Source organism: Coptis chinensis, chromosome 8 (genome assembly GCF_015680905.1).
Source record: "Coptis chinensis isolate HL-2020 chromosome 8, ASM1568090v1, whole genome shotgun sequence".
In the NCBI taxonomy this organism is placed as follows: domain Eukaryota; kingdom Viridiplantae; phylum Streptophyta; class Magnoliopsida; order Ranunculales; family Ranunculaceae; genus Coptis; species Coptis chinensis.
This window is the reverse complement of record NC_141463.1, coordinates 47,446,686-47,462,829: the sequence shown is the minus strand read 5'-3', so window position 1 is coordinate 47,462,829 and position 16,144 is coordinate 47,446,686.

The following is a 16,144-nucleotide window of genomic DNA, read 5'->3' as shown; positions in this document are numbered from 1 at the left end:
TGGACGCTCCTACATTATAACATGATGGATAAGCATTATGGACACACTTTGATTCAATGAACACAAGATATCCCCTCACATCCGTTCCTTACAGGAATGCCACGAAAGTAGTGAGTTACTAAACTTGAGTTTGTGTACTTGCATGTGAAACTGTTTTGTTGTCGATCTTAAGTTGTAGGTTTTGTTAGAGTATTTCTGACTGATGATATTTGTCATATCTTCTATCAAATTGAAATGGCAACACAGATGGAACGTGTCTATACAATTTTAAATGAACACATTGCGCAGAAGAAGAGCAAGAAACCCCTTTTAAAGGCTACGTTGTTGGAAATTGGAAAATGCCCTCAACAACGACCAGATTTGTAAGTACTTCTAGCCTAGTTCTTTTGTGATAAAGTTTGTGGAACACTGGAAATGTGACGTGAGATTTTTAATACTTCTTTTGTTTGAGCTTTAGGGTGGATTGCGAACTATTTGTGTGCAAATTCATGGAGTAGAAGGCACGTTCCATGGATCACTTCCCAAAATTACACCAAAACTCGATGACTGATTTTAGGGGGGAGTTAGTGTACAAATTACTAACCGATGAACCATACTGCTTGAAAGCATAATAGAAGCAACACCCCCGAAAAGCAAACAAATGTTGATGAGATTAACTGGGGGCTTACAACTGAGGATGCTATGGATTTGACTGTGGATGCTATGGATTTGATTGTGGATGCTATGGATTTGACTGTGATAACGTTGGAATGAAGTATCCGGATTTCGTTAGCACTTAGGGCTCGAGTTGGTCTTGTTTTAGTTATGTTAGCTAAGTATCGTAGTTGTATTTGCATGAGCTACTTGTTTGAAGAATGGACTAATTGCATTAGCTTATGAACTCTTTTATGAAATCAAAAACTTGGCTTGTTTCCTTTTCCTTTTTAAATGGTGTTTGTTATGTTAAACTAACTTCATTTTAGTTTTGGAATGAAGATATGATGGTTGAAAGCAGTTCAGACAATATCACCTTTTGTGTGCTTTACTTTTTAATATGACACTTTATGTGACATACTTACATGTGTTTACTACTATGAAATCAGTTCTGAATATAACACTAATTGTGATATAATTTTGAATATGATACTCTACGTGACATATTCAGGCATGTTCAGTACTATGAAATCAGTTTTTAATATCATACTTATTGTGATATAATTTTTAATATGATACTCCATGTGACATATTAAGGTGTGTTAAGTACTATGAAATCAGTTCAGAATATCACACTTATTGTGATATAATTTTCAATATGATACTCTATGTAACATATTCAGGCGTGGAAATCAGTTCTGAATATGACACTTTATATGGTATAATTTGTAATATGATACTCTATGTGACATATTCAATCGAAGTTCAAGATTATATGAAATCAATTTAGAATATGATATTTTATGTAGTATAGTTTTCAATATGATACTCTATGTAACTTATTAAGGCTTGTTCAGTACTATGAAATCATTTCTGCATATGACCCTTTGTGTGGTATAATTGTCAATTTGACAGTCTGTGAACATCCCAACCAACAAACCATGAATAGATCAGACTATAAAATCATACACAAGTCATGAATATGAAAGCTAATATAAGTACAGAAATAATAGCATTGTATCCCATCATAACCAAAACAGACCACCACAAGTCAACTTACATTTCGAATCTGTTACAATATGCAAGTTTCCAAAAGAACAACACTATTACAAGATTCACAAAAACCGAAGGTCTTCGAGTTCCAACAACAACACTACGATAGAGATTATAGCAAAGGCTAATTAAAAGATGGACAAAAAACTTAGGTCTTCGAGTTTCAACGTTTCCAAACTATCGAGGCAACAAAAAAGGCGTGCAAACTTCTCGAAGCATACGTTCTCCATATCATCTATGGGCGTATTTTGTTTAGTTTCGACATTACCATTTGAGACATCAATGTGTTGCCGGAAATAAGCCATATCCTCCTGCAAGTTCATATACAAATCCGCGTGGTTAGTCAAAATGAAAATTTAAGGTAACCAAACTATAGATAATTAATTGGACATATTGAGAAACATACTAGATTATGTCAAATTGTTACCTGATCAAACCAATGTACCAACTTTTCCCCATCCCAAAGCTCCATGAATTTCATCATGAACACCCCACAGTCGAAGCTATATATATAAAGATAAGTAGTTACTATACTTTCAAAGATTGCACTAAACTCAAATTTGAAACTATAAGTTAATTAGGGCCATAAGATAAGATATATACCCATTGCATTGTTGTGGCACATCTTTGCATTTCTCAATAACCCAGTCTTTCACATCACAATTTTTGGCATGGAAATCCCCAATCAGAGACAAAGTGTAGTGCATTTTCGTAACCTAAGAAAACACAAAAGTCAAATTTAGTTCGAAAACATGAAACATAGACTGTAAGATATTCTCAAATGATCACAAAAATATTTTTAAGTTACAAAACTCACCATAGACTTCATCGAATCCGTCCCTCCACAAATGTAGGATGCGCTACCCGCAAGAGAGTCCAACATCACAACTTTGCGAGCACTAGGATCAAAGACATATAGCCACCAGTGATTACTGTCGACGACGGGCGCAAACCACTACACAACCACAATCAATAGTAGTTCAAGGTGGAACTCTCTACCAAAGTTAGGAACTGTCTTATCAAACCATGAGTCATAGTAGAATCATCTTACCCTTCGATATTCGCTAATATCATTGTCCAATTTAATTGCATGAGCCGCGGAAGTTAGCTGCATCTAATTTTTGGTTTTAACCTACAAAAAACAACATTGGGTACTCAAAAGGTACATCATCATGTTAGCCTTTTATTATAGAACAAAACCATTTTCACTTCATACCTTACTCGCACTCATTAGCATTGGGTAGTAATAGTGCCTATTGTAGTTTGTAGGCTTGCTGTTTTCCTCCGCATTCAAGTATGCACACCAAGCAAAGACCAACTACACCAAATATAACAAGTAGCAAGGTAATTAAATTATTTTGTAATCCCAAAATCATTAGTAGTTTCTAATTAAAAAACAGTGCAACAAAATGCAATCGTAACATACAAAGCTAGTTACTCTGCCATTCCCAAGTAAACACTTAAATGTGGATCTGTTCTCCGACCATCTGTTGAAGTCCACGATGAAGTCCCTACACCAAAGAAAAGGAATTCAGTATGGTTTGGATGAAGTTCTACTGAAATTAACCATGTACATAAGCCAACACCGTTTACCCTGCTTTTCCATAAGGTGAGTATATTGAGTGGAATACAGCTGCTTCCTCCACTGTTAGCAGTACGTGAGGTTGTACCCAGTCTGCCTTCACATCTTTAAATGGATAATCTTCAACCTTGTTGTCCGATTCAATCTAGAAAGTGAATAAATTACTATGTGACATATTGAGGTGTGTTCATAAATATGAAAGCAGTTCTAAATATGACACTTTACGTGCTCTAATTGTAAATATGATACTCTATGTGACATATTGAGGTGTGTTCATAAATATGAAAGCAGTTCGAAATATGAAACTTTACGTGCTCTAATTGGAAATATGATACTCTATGTGACATATTGAGTTGTGTTCACGACTGTGAAATCAGTTCTGAATAGGACACTATATGTGGTCTAATTTTTAATATGACAATCTATGTTACATATTGAGGTGTGTTCACTACTATGAAATCAGTCCTGCATATCCCACTTTATGTGGCATATTTTGAAATATGATACACTATGTAACATATTGAGGTGTGCTCAGTACTATGAAATCAGTTCTGAATATGACACATTATGTGGTATACATTTCAATTTGACACTCTGTTAACATCCCAACCAACAAACCATCAATAGATCAGATTATAAAATCGTTCAAAAGTCATGAATATGAAAGTAAAGACCTTAATATAAGTAGAGAAATAGTAGCAAACTCATACAATTACCTCTGTTATTATCCCCCTCTTTGCAAAAGGAGTGTCCAGTGAAGGGAACATATTGCATCTTGTCACAAGGGGAGGTGTCTTAAAGACATCTTCTCCGTAGCTCTCTGCATCAATTATCTCAATGCCTTCATGTATATCTTTCAGTATGGGTTCCTTCCATTCATAAAATAGGCTATGAAGTGTTGTAACACTGTCCTTGAGTTCCGCTAGTGCCGATTCGAAAGCCCTTTTCAGATCTTGCACATCAAGTTTAAGAATCTCCAACTCTAATTGCACCAAATTGACCCATTCATAAATATTATAGTTGTTTCTAGGTACTCTGGGTGGTCGCTGGTGTTGTGCACCTACAATAGAAAACAAGTCCATATAAAACAACTACCAAGCTAAGAGAGGTAAGATCATAATATATGAATATCAAAATATATGTGCTCAACACAAGTATCAAAGAAGCAAGCTAAACACAAACACACCAACAAGACTTCTAGTTTGAAAACATGTTTCATTTGTCTAAGAACCAATCTTTCACAATTTAATATGTGGAAAACATGCCAATAATCAAAGAAGATCCACAGTCTATGTAACTATTAGTGATTTAATTTGAACTAAGTAACAAGTATGTCATTTGAGGTCTCGGATTCCTCATATACAACAAAATATGGCATATCCATATCTGGACCAAGTTAAAAATATGCAACTCAGGCAGATTTTTTCATTTTCTTATAGTAGTATGCTGTAACATATGCTATATTAATAGATCTGAAGAACCAAGAACATGAACCATGTAAAGTGAGCACTAAGTTTAGGGGCGTTGATTCACATTAACATTATGGTCCTCATAACACTAATCATTTTCACTTAGTGTTGGCATTTGAAAATATATACCGCCAAACCAAGTTTAGTCAGCGCAAGTTTAGTGTCCTTACTTTTCCTTAGAAGAACCATGTTTGCTTCAAAACTTCAGAATTATGAAGACCTTGAAAGTGTTAGAGTTTCTCTCTTAAAAACCAGACCTTGTCTCTCTTAGTTTGTAAAGAGAGCTTGAGAGTGGTAATTTTGAGAAATAGATTAGAGTGCTGGAGAGAAGTGGTTATGGGGAGTCATTATATACGTGGGTTGAATAAGAGCAGATAGTGACATATTATTGATGGCGTCCTTGTTTGTTTTGAGTTCCCAAGTCTGCTCTGAGAGTACTCATTTACAAAACAAGGCATATCAGAGACACAATTATGCGGCTGATACGATGTGCATTAATTATTGGTGGCACGGGCGTGAAGGAGAAAGTTGATGGGTGTGGGGTTTTGATAGAATGGTAACGAGAGGTACTTACAAAACAGGGTTTGTGTTGTTTGATCTCAAATACACCCTATCAGAATAAGAGATAGAGGGAGATATTCCCATGTGGTGCTTTTATGAGCAAGGTGCCACTAAAATCGTGTGGAACCAGGTGTAGCATATTGACTAATTGGGTTAGTTAAGTGAGGGAAGCAAGGCCCAAAATATTGCCGATATATTTGATATATATCATTTTTTTGGTACACCGAAATGGATATATTCGATATATCTCAACCGAATATTGAATTCCTCTTTTTTTCTGATATATATCGCAATTTCCGATATAACGATATATATCGACCGATATATCCGCTATAAATTTTTGACTTTGACTGATATTGTTGACTTTGACCAAATATTATTGACTCTGACCGATATATTGATGATATTTCTGATATAATCGACGATATTGTCTTTATATCGACATAAACAAAATTTTGACTAGTCAACAAAAAAATACATATCTCCGATATTTCTGATATATCCGATATTTTTTCGTTTTTGGGTACATCGAAATATTCACTTAATTCGATATTTTGGGCCTTGCTGTGAAGTAGGCTTTGATGAGGATCATGATGTAGGCCTCGTTGACCATCTATTATGACCATCACATAGTGGTTAATTACTATTACTATGACTCAATTACTACGGTGTTATTACGAATTAAAGTATTAATTATTGCTGTTAATTACGAATTAGTATTAAACAAATTTATTTCTTATTTGGCCCTCTTCTTATTTTTATCTTTTGTTCATTACTAGGGTATGCCCGTGTCGTACGACATTGATGAACTCGACGCGTCTACGACACTATCTAGCATGAACTCGACTCGCCTTCGGTGCTATCTCCTCTACCAGTCCAATTGGTCATTATCTATAAACCCAATAGCATCAATTGGGCCAGCCCTATATACAGTACCACGTTAAATTTGGAGGCTCAATAGTTTATAGGCTAGCCCAATTAGTTTTTAAGCCCACCCACAATTGTTGACTTTTGAGTGTTTTTAGATAGATCGCATGGATACTGATTTGGAATATACAAAATTGCACAAACCCCTAAATCACTTGGATTAGCCATGTCATATTTTGTTAGGAAGATTTGCAGCTGCCAGATGGGGCCCCACACCATTCTGTTTGGTTAGATACATAGTTCGGGATCTCGGAATTCTCGGAATTCCGACAAATCCAAAAACCGAAATTCATCAAATTTTGACCCTTTATATTTGGAATTTCGACTAATTTCGAAATCCAAAAAGCTAGTGTGCGTAGGGTGTACCCATGCGCAGGCATCTGGGCCACTAATGTAGGCACACAAGTACTGGTGTATTGCAACAAAGAAGTACTGTCAACAGCTCTCATTCCTGCGCACACATACATATTGATGCACCCTAGATGCCTTCTTTCGGAATTATCAAAATTTCGACTCTATATTCGGAATTCCGGTTTTTTGAAAAACCGAAATATTTGGCTGAATTGCGAGGTTTCGTTTGGAATCACAAACACTGATAGATCCGCGGATAGCGCACCTTTGAAAGCCCTCCGATCGCATCCGCCCCGTCTTACTGATCTACGCCGAACGCGGCGTGCCTCCCTCCTCGATCCCCCCATTGCGTACTAAAAAGAACTCCAAACCGAAGCCTGCCTAAAAAAACTCCAATCGAAGCCCATAAGAAGCCCGACAAAAAAGCCCAACCAAAGTCCACTAAAAGTCCAGCCGCATTTGTTGACTTCAAGAATGATGCAACACTCTTGTTCCACACTATTAAACAACCCACACCTCATAAGCCCTAGGATTCGCTACCTCATAAGCTAGATCTAAAGGTTAGGGGGTGGTGTTGGATGTCTAGCACCACCCTTCTTTGTTATATTGATTGGTGTTAATTATTTGTCCCCACACCATTTATTCGGATCTTGTATTTTCTTTTCAATTCAGTGATTTATGTCCATAATATTTAGGCGGCCTTATACAAATTCAAACTTGTCACTTATAAATGTTTTAAGCTTTTAAGGGTTGCCATGTTTTAAGACCCAATGTCGGTTTTTAAATTACTTAATTGTGCATTTATAAAATCCGACTCTTATAAAATAGAGGTCGGTATAAAATATGTGTATTCTCCACAGGGATATCAACAACGGAATTTCACAAAATATGTCATTTGAATTCGAAATATCGGAATTGATGTAATTTCAGTAAATGTTGGAAATGTTTATGGCTTCACTGTGTAGTTTAAGCACTAATCGGGAGCAAGTCGCTCCAAAAGCTTATAACGATTAATCGCCTTAGCTAACCTATAATACATATGTCACATATAAGTGATATAACAACCTAAAACAAAATAAAGTAAAAAAACTACAAGCCTGAGTGGTGGTCTGGTGGAGTGATAGCTGCTGGTCTAAGAGTTTTTTTTTGTTGTTTTTCACTTTTTACGGGTTTGATTATTTCCTCGGTGAAATGAAACATTTTCAATATATAGATTCGTGGGCTTTTCTTTTTTGGGGATTTTTGTTGGCTTAAATTTTTTCATAAAAAACCTATAAACCTAGTAATCGGCTTTTTTTATACCGATTTTTCGATTAATCGCGGATTAAGCGGAAGAAATTGCCCGTTTTATGGCACCCGCTCAGACCTCTAAATTTTTTGTTGATCGGATCAGTCGAGGGGGGCATAGCGCTTATGCGCCGATTAATAGGTGCTTAAACCGCCTAGCCGCTCAGACCTCTAAATTTTTTGTTGATCAGATCGGTTGAGGGGCGCATAGTGCTTATGCGCAGATTATGCGGCGATTAATAGGCGCTTAAACTGCCCAAGATTTGGCTTATAATGTTGGCAAATCAGATCAACTCATTATTGTGTGGTTCACTAGTTCAGCAGGTATTAGTTTGATTGGAATTGACTTTGACTACTCTCTTATGTTACATTAAGTTTCATAAAACATGAGAAAATTCAATCCGGTTGCAGACTTGCAAGTACGCATGGAGTTGTTCACTGACTTGACTCAACTTAATTGTTTCTTATATGAGGCACTCTTAGCTCACGTCTCTAACCCATGGTTTTGGGCAATAGAGCCACCGCACCCTACCTAGCTAACTCTATCTTTAGTCATGATTACTAGGGTATGCCCGTGTCGTACGACATTGATGAACTCGACGCGCCTACGACACTATCTAGCATGAACTCGACGTGCCTTCGGTGCTATCTCCTCTACCAGTCCAATTGGTCATTATCCATAAACCCAATAACATCAATTGAGCCAGCCCTATATATAATACCATGTTAAATTTGGAGGCCCAATAGTTTATAGGCTAGCCCAATTAGTTTTTATACCCACCCACAATTGTTGACTTTTGAGTGTTTTTAGATAGATCACATGGATACTGATTTGGAATATACAAAATTGCAAAAACCCCTAAATCACTTGGATTAGGCATGTCATATTTTGTGAGGAAGATTTGTAGCCGCCGGATGGGGCCCTTTGGGCCACGCACAATTTTGTTTGGTTAGATACATAGTTCGGAATTCTCGGAATTCCGACAAATCCAAAAACCGAAATTCATCAAATTTCGACTAATTTTGAAATCCGAAAAGCTAGTGTGCGCACCACCCATGTGCAGTGTGTACCCATGCGCAGGCATTTGGGCCACTAATATAGGCACACAAGTACTGGTGTATTGCAACAAAGTACTGTCAATGGCTCTCATTCCTGCGCACACATACATACTGATGCACCCTAGATGCCCTCTTTCGGAATAATCAAAATTTCGACTCTATATTTGAAATTCCGGTTTTTTGAAAAACTGAAATATTAGGTGGAATTCCGAGGTTTCGTTCGGAATCACGAACACTGGTTAGATCACAGATATGCGCACCTTTGGCCCCCGACACGCATCCACCCCCCGCTCTCGTACTAAAAGAACTCCAAACCGAACCCGCCTAAAAAAACTCCAATCAAAGCCCATAAGAACGGCACAGATACGCCGGCATTTTACGGCCCCGTTAACGACGATGCGGTCCGCTTCAAGACGGGATAGATACGCTCGTCTTCGGCGGCCCATCGTACATCCGCCCCCCATACGACACAGATGCACACCTCTTCGGCACCTTGCATTAACGATCCGCTACTTACTATAGATACACGCGCTTTGGCCCGGACTAAGATCTACCCCTCTGACGACGGATCTGGATACGCTTTCAGCACTCCCAACGCGCATCCGCCCCGTACTAAAAAATCTCTAACCGAAGCCCGACAAAAAAAACTCCAATTGAAACCCATTAGAAGCCCGACAAAAAAACCCAACCGAAGTCCACTAAAAGTCCAGCCGCAATTGTTGACTTCAAGAATGATGCAACACTCTTGTTCCACACTATTAAACAACCCACACCTCGTAAGTCCTAGGATTCGCCACCTCATAAGCTAGATCCAAAGGTTAGGGGGTGGTGTTGGATGTCCAGCACCACCCTTCTTTGTTATATAGATTGGTGTTAATTATTCGGATATTTTATTTTCTTTTCAATTCAGTGATTTATGTCCATAATATTTCCTCATATTTAGGCGGTGTTTTACAAATTCAACCTTGTCACTTATAAATGTTCCTCATAAATGTTTTAAGCTTTTAAGGGTTGCCATGTTTTAAGACCCAATGTCGGTTTTTAACTCTTTAAATTACTTAATTGTGCATTTATAAAATCCGACTCTTATAAAATAGAGGTCGGTATAAAATATGTGTATTTTCCACAAGGATATCAACAACGGAATTTCACGAAATATGTCATTTGAATTCGAAATATCAGAATTGATATAATTTCACTAAATGTCGAAAATGTTTATGGCTTCACTGTGCAGTTTAAGCACTAATCGGGAGCAAGTCGCTCCAAAAGCTTATAACGATTAATCGGATTAATCGGAATTAATCGGGGATTAATTGCGATTAATCGCCTTAGCTAACCTATAATACATATGTCACATATAAGTGATATAACAACCTAAAACAAAATAAAGTAAAAAAACTACAAGCCTAAGTGGTGGTCTAGTGGAGGGATAGCTGGCCTAAGAGTTTTCTTTGGTTGTTTTTCACTTTTTACGGTTTTGATTATTTTCTCGGTGAAATGAAATGTTAGTTTTCAATATATAGATTCTTGGACTTTTCTTTTTTGGGGATTTTTGTTGGCTTAAATTTTTTCATAAAAAACCTATAAACCTAGTAATCGGCTTTTTTTTATACCGAATCGCCAATTAAGCGGAAGAAATTGCCCGTTTTATGGCACCCGCTCAGACCTTTAAATTTTTTCTTGATCGGATTGGTCGAGGGGCGCATAGCGCTGATTAATAGGCGCTTAAACCACCCAGCTGCTCAGAACTCTAAATTTTTTGTTGTATTAATAGTCGAGGGGCGCATAACGCTTATGTGGCGATTATGCGCCGATTAATAGGCGCTTAAACTGCCTAGGATTTGGCTTGGTTGTAATGTTGGTAAATCAGATCAACTCATTATTGTGTGGTTCACTAGTTCAGCAGATATTAGTTTGATTGGAATTGACTTTGACTACTCTCTTATGTTATATTAAGTTTCATAAAAGATCGGTTCATAAAACATAAGAAAATTCAATCCGGTTGCAGACTTGCAGGTACGCATGGAGTTGTTCACTGACTTGACTCAACCAACTTGCTTCTTACATGTGGCACTCTTACCTCACGTCTCTAACCCTTGATTTTGGGCAATAGAGCCACCGCATCCTACCTAGCTAACTCTAGCTTTAGTCATGCTTAATCCTCATGATTAATTTCACCAAAAAGTCTTATTTGGTTGACGTACTAATAAGTGGGTAAAAGTCTTATTTGTGTAAGAGTGTTAAAATCAAGAAATGAACCATGACCATACCTACCTATTGACATTGTTTGGGTTGGTTGGGTCCTCATTTGTATCCATTTCTATAGTCATCCAAAAAAGATCAGGAAAAATGGTAAGTTAAGTTTGTTAAAGGCATACCCTATTTTAGTCTACCGATTACAATACCTCGTTGCAGTATTGTTCGGGTATGTCATTTCTTCTGACATACTATAGTCCATAGTACAAACAATAGCGATATATTGCGATATATATCGAGATATAATAAAAGGATACATATTACATAATAAATATCACGATATAGACGATATGCTCCAGAATATATTCAATTGTAAATATCGACGATATTTAAATGATATTTACAATATATGCGATATTTGGAGATATTTTGCGATATTTTGTGTAGTTAACAATTGTATTTAATATTTGAGGTTAATATTTATGAGGAATATTTATCCTCTTATCATTATATTTCAAATAAATATAAATCGGATATAAATTACTCTAAATTATATATCAAGAAATATCCATGATATTTGTTGATGAATTCGAAATGTCGGAAGTGATGTAATTTCACTAAATGTCGGAAATGTTTATGGCTTCACTATGCAGTTTAAGCACTAATCGAGAGCAAGTCGCTCCAAAAGCTTATAGCGATTAATCGGAATTAATCGGGGATTAATTGCAATTAATCGACTTAGCTAACCTATAATACATATGTCACGTATAAGTCATATAACAACTTAAAACAAAATGAAGTCAAAAAACTACAAGCATGAGTGGTGGAGTGATAGCCGGATCAAGACGAGTTTTCTTTGGTTGTTTTTCACTTTTTACGGTTTTGATTATTTCCTCGGTGAAGTGAAACGTTTTCAATATACCGACCTCTTCAATATATAGATTCGTGAGCTTTTCTTTTTTGGGAATTTTAGGTTTTTGTTGGCTTAAATTTAACAAAAAAAAATCTATAAACCTATTAATCGGTGCTTTTTTTATACCGATTTTCCGATTAATCGCCGATTAAGCGAAGAAATCGCCCGTTTTATTGCACCCGCTCAGACCTCTAAATTTTTTCTTGATCGGATTGGTTGAGGGCGCATGGCGCATGGTGCTTACGCGGCGATTAAGAGGCACTTAAACTGCCCAGCCGCTCAGACCTCTAAATTTTTTCTTGATTGGATAGGTCGAGGGGCGCATCACGCTTATGCCCCGATTAAGCGGTGATTAATAGGCGCTTAAACTGCCCAGCCGCTCAGACCTCTAAATTTTTTGTTGATCGGATCAGTCGAGGGGGGCATAGCGCTGATTAAGCGGCAATTAATAGGCGCTTAAACTGCCCATGATTTGGCTTGTAATTCTATTCTGCATTGTAATGAGGTGTAGGGAAATGAGCCATTTGAGTGTGGCAAATCCGTTCGCACCAGTTCAGACGGTTTTGTCCTCTGTTTTTATCCTAAATTTCAATAGAGTTAGCTAAATGCAATTGAAATAACTATTATATTTTAGGGGCTAAAACGTAATATACCATAAAGATAAAGCTTCATTTCCTGTTGGCGTGGGCTGACTTTTTGCTTGAGTTGTCTCCATCAATAGAAATTATTTGGACGATTCTGTCCCTATTTTGCTTATTAAATTACGAAATAATTGTGTTTACATCATTATAATAATTATTATATTTTAGGGGTAAAACAGTATTAAGCATTTTTTATTTCTTTTTATGATAAAATTGATTAGTACAAACTAATGTGGGATAGACACGTGGCATAGCCACGTGCTCAAAACTAGTGTTTGTAATTCAGATCAACTCATTATTGTGTGGTTTGATTGTTCAGCAGGTATTAGTTTGATTGGAATTGACTTTGACTATGGGTTATGTTACATTAAGTTTCATAAAACATGAGAGAAAGCCATTCAATCTGGTTGCAGACTTGCAGGTACGCATGGAGTTGTTCACTGACTTGACTCAACTTAAATGCTTCTTACATGTGCCACTCTTAGCTCACCTCTCTAACCCTTGGTTTTGGGCAATAGAGCCACCGCACCCTACCTAGCTAACTAGCTTTAGCCATAATTAATTTGACCCTCTTATACTAAGTGGGTAAAAGAGTAAAACTCAAGAATTGAACCATGATGATGGCACCTGCCTATCGACATTGTTTGGGTCCTCATTTCTATCCACTTCTATACTCATCCAAAAAAGATCAGGAGAAATGGTACGAAAGGCATACCCAATTACACTATTGTTCGGGTATGTCATTTCTTGTGACATACTATAGTCCATAGTACAAACTATTGCGATATATATCAAGATATCATAAAAGGATACATATTACATAAAAATCACGATATGCTCCAGGATATATATCTCTCCTTTAAAGAACGCGCCCCCACCTACAATTTTTTCTCATACGCCGTTTTTTTTTTTTTTTTTTTTCCTCGCCAAATACTATTATTACAACCCATGCCATCGGAAATTTTGACAATTCCACCCGAAATTTCGACGATTTTATTAGAAATTCCAGACAAATTTTCAAAAATTATTTATTCCTATTTTATTTCGATTTTATTTTAAGAGGCATCTTATTTTAATTTTTGTAACCCGACAAATTTTAACATATTTAGTCTAAATTAGTGGGTTTGTGGCATAGTTAGCAATTCATAATACGGCAAAAATTCGATACGAAAAATATTAGAATAAAATTTGAGTTTTGACAAGAATTCGTTTTTTCAATTCGGATTAAAAAAAACGAAAACGGCAAAAGTTCCCGTTCATAAGTAATTTGAGTATAATACGAAGCTAAAATTTAAAAAATACGATAAAATTTGACAACATACTAAACTTATAGTGAAAATACGAATAATTCGCGAATTAATGATTTCTTGCCTAATTAACAAATTATTCCGTATCATTGATAAATACGCCATTTTTAAACATTTTCCGAATTAAACGAATAATTCGCCGAATTGCTAACTATGGTTAGTGGGACCTCCTTACATCTAGAACAACAATTCGGGTCAGAAATTTAAATTAATTTTTAATGATCGATTCAAATTTCAATTTTTGGAATCGGGGTTTTTTATTAAGAGGGCATCTAGGGTGCATCAGGGTGTATGAGTGCGCAGGAATGAGGGCCCTTGGACAGTACTTCTTTGTTGCAATACACCAGTACTTTTGCCTATATGAGTGGCCCAGATGCTATACGCTGAGTACACCCTATGCACACAAGCTGTTCGGTATCCATAATATCCACGATATTTATCGATATTTTAGATGTATCCACGATATTTGCATATGAGACAATGTCAAATATCCCCAAAGAGAAAGATATATCCACGATACATATCCATAAATCAGGGATCGATACTTTGCCATATCCTGACATTTTGTACTATGGTTTCACATGCAAATATTGTAGATATATCCAAAATATCGACAAATATCATGGATATTGTGGATATTTCTTGATATATAATTTATATTTATTTGAAATATAATGATAAATATTTCTCATAAATATTAACCTCAAATATTAAATACAATTGTTAACTACATAAAATATCGTAAAATATCTCCAAATATTGCAAAATATCGCATATATTGTAAATATCGTTGATATTTACAGTTGAATTAGCATTCTGGCACGCGCGATGCCCCTGTTGTTTTTCACGCTTATTTTATGCTACCTATCCGAATTCGAAATCAATTTGGTTAATAAAACCGAAAAGCTAATGTGCGCAGGGTGTACTCAGCGTATAACATCTAGGCCACTCATATAGGCAAAAGTACTAGTGTATTGCAACAAAGAAATAATGCCCTCATTCCTGTGTACTCATACACCCTGATGCACCCTAGATGCCCTCTTATGGATATTCTTTGATATATCATGATATTTAATAATTTATATTTATTTGAAATATAATAGTAAATATTAAATGCGAAAATCTAGTGTGCGCAGGGTGTAACCATATGCAGGCCTTTGGGCCACTCATATAGGCAGGGGGTTCGTGTGTATTGGAAGGTAGAAGTATTGTGAACGGCTAGATGTCCTGCGTGCACGTACATCGTGATGCACCCTAGACGTCCTCTAAATGCGAAAATCTACACAAAATATCGCCAAATATCCCAAAACATCACAAAATATCAATAAATATCACAAATATCGTCGAAATATCATGGGTATTTGCAGTCTTATATATATCTCTAAGCATATCGTGATATTTATATATCTTTTTGTTGACATATGGATATTTATCGTAAAATATCACGATATATCGTGATATTTTATACTATTGGTGAAACAATGTCAAATATCCCCAAAGAGGGGGATATATCCACGATACATATCGAGAAATTGGGTATCGATAAATACTCATATCCTCATATTTTGTACTATGTTTTGTACTATGCTATAGTCATCCCAAAATTTCCTTGTTGAAAAATACACATAATTTCAAAATTTCATCAGGCACCTCATTTTATTATTGATGTCCATAAATAAAATACACGTATTTAATTAAGTAATTTAAATAAGGGGTTTTTTGACTTAACCCCCACGGATGTACCCCCATTTGGGGATAACCCCCCATTTTTAAAAAATCATTACTGATTGCCCCCCACTCCGTTTGTTTTGTGAGTACCGTCAGTTGATATTTTCCATATTGCCCACTTTACCTCTATTATATAGCGGGAATATTTGAAAGAGAGCCCCCTACATTAAAAAACATAAAACATAAACACAATTTGTGTAAAACCCCCTAAATGTGCCCTAATTTTATCTGATCATTCTCTCTCTCTAACACTGTTGATCTTCTTCTCGTTTGATTGTGGTCACTTCTCCGTCTTTCTCTTTCGTTCTCACTTCACTTATTTCACTGGTAAGTTCACTCTCACTATTTACTTTTTCGTATGAAATTTAAAAAAAACTGCACATTTATGTTTGTCGGGTTGTTTTGTAGTTTGGGGTGTTTATTTTGTAACATTTGGA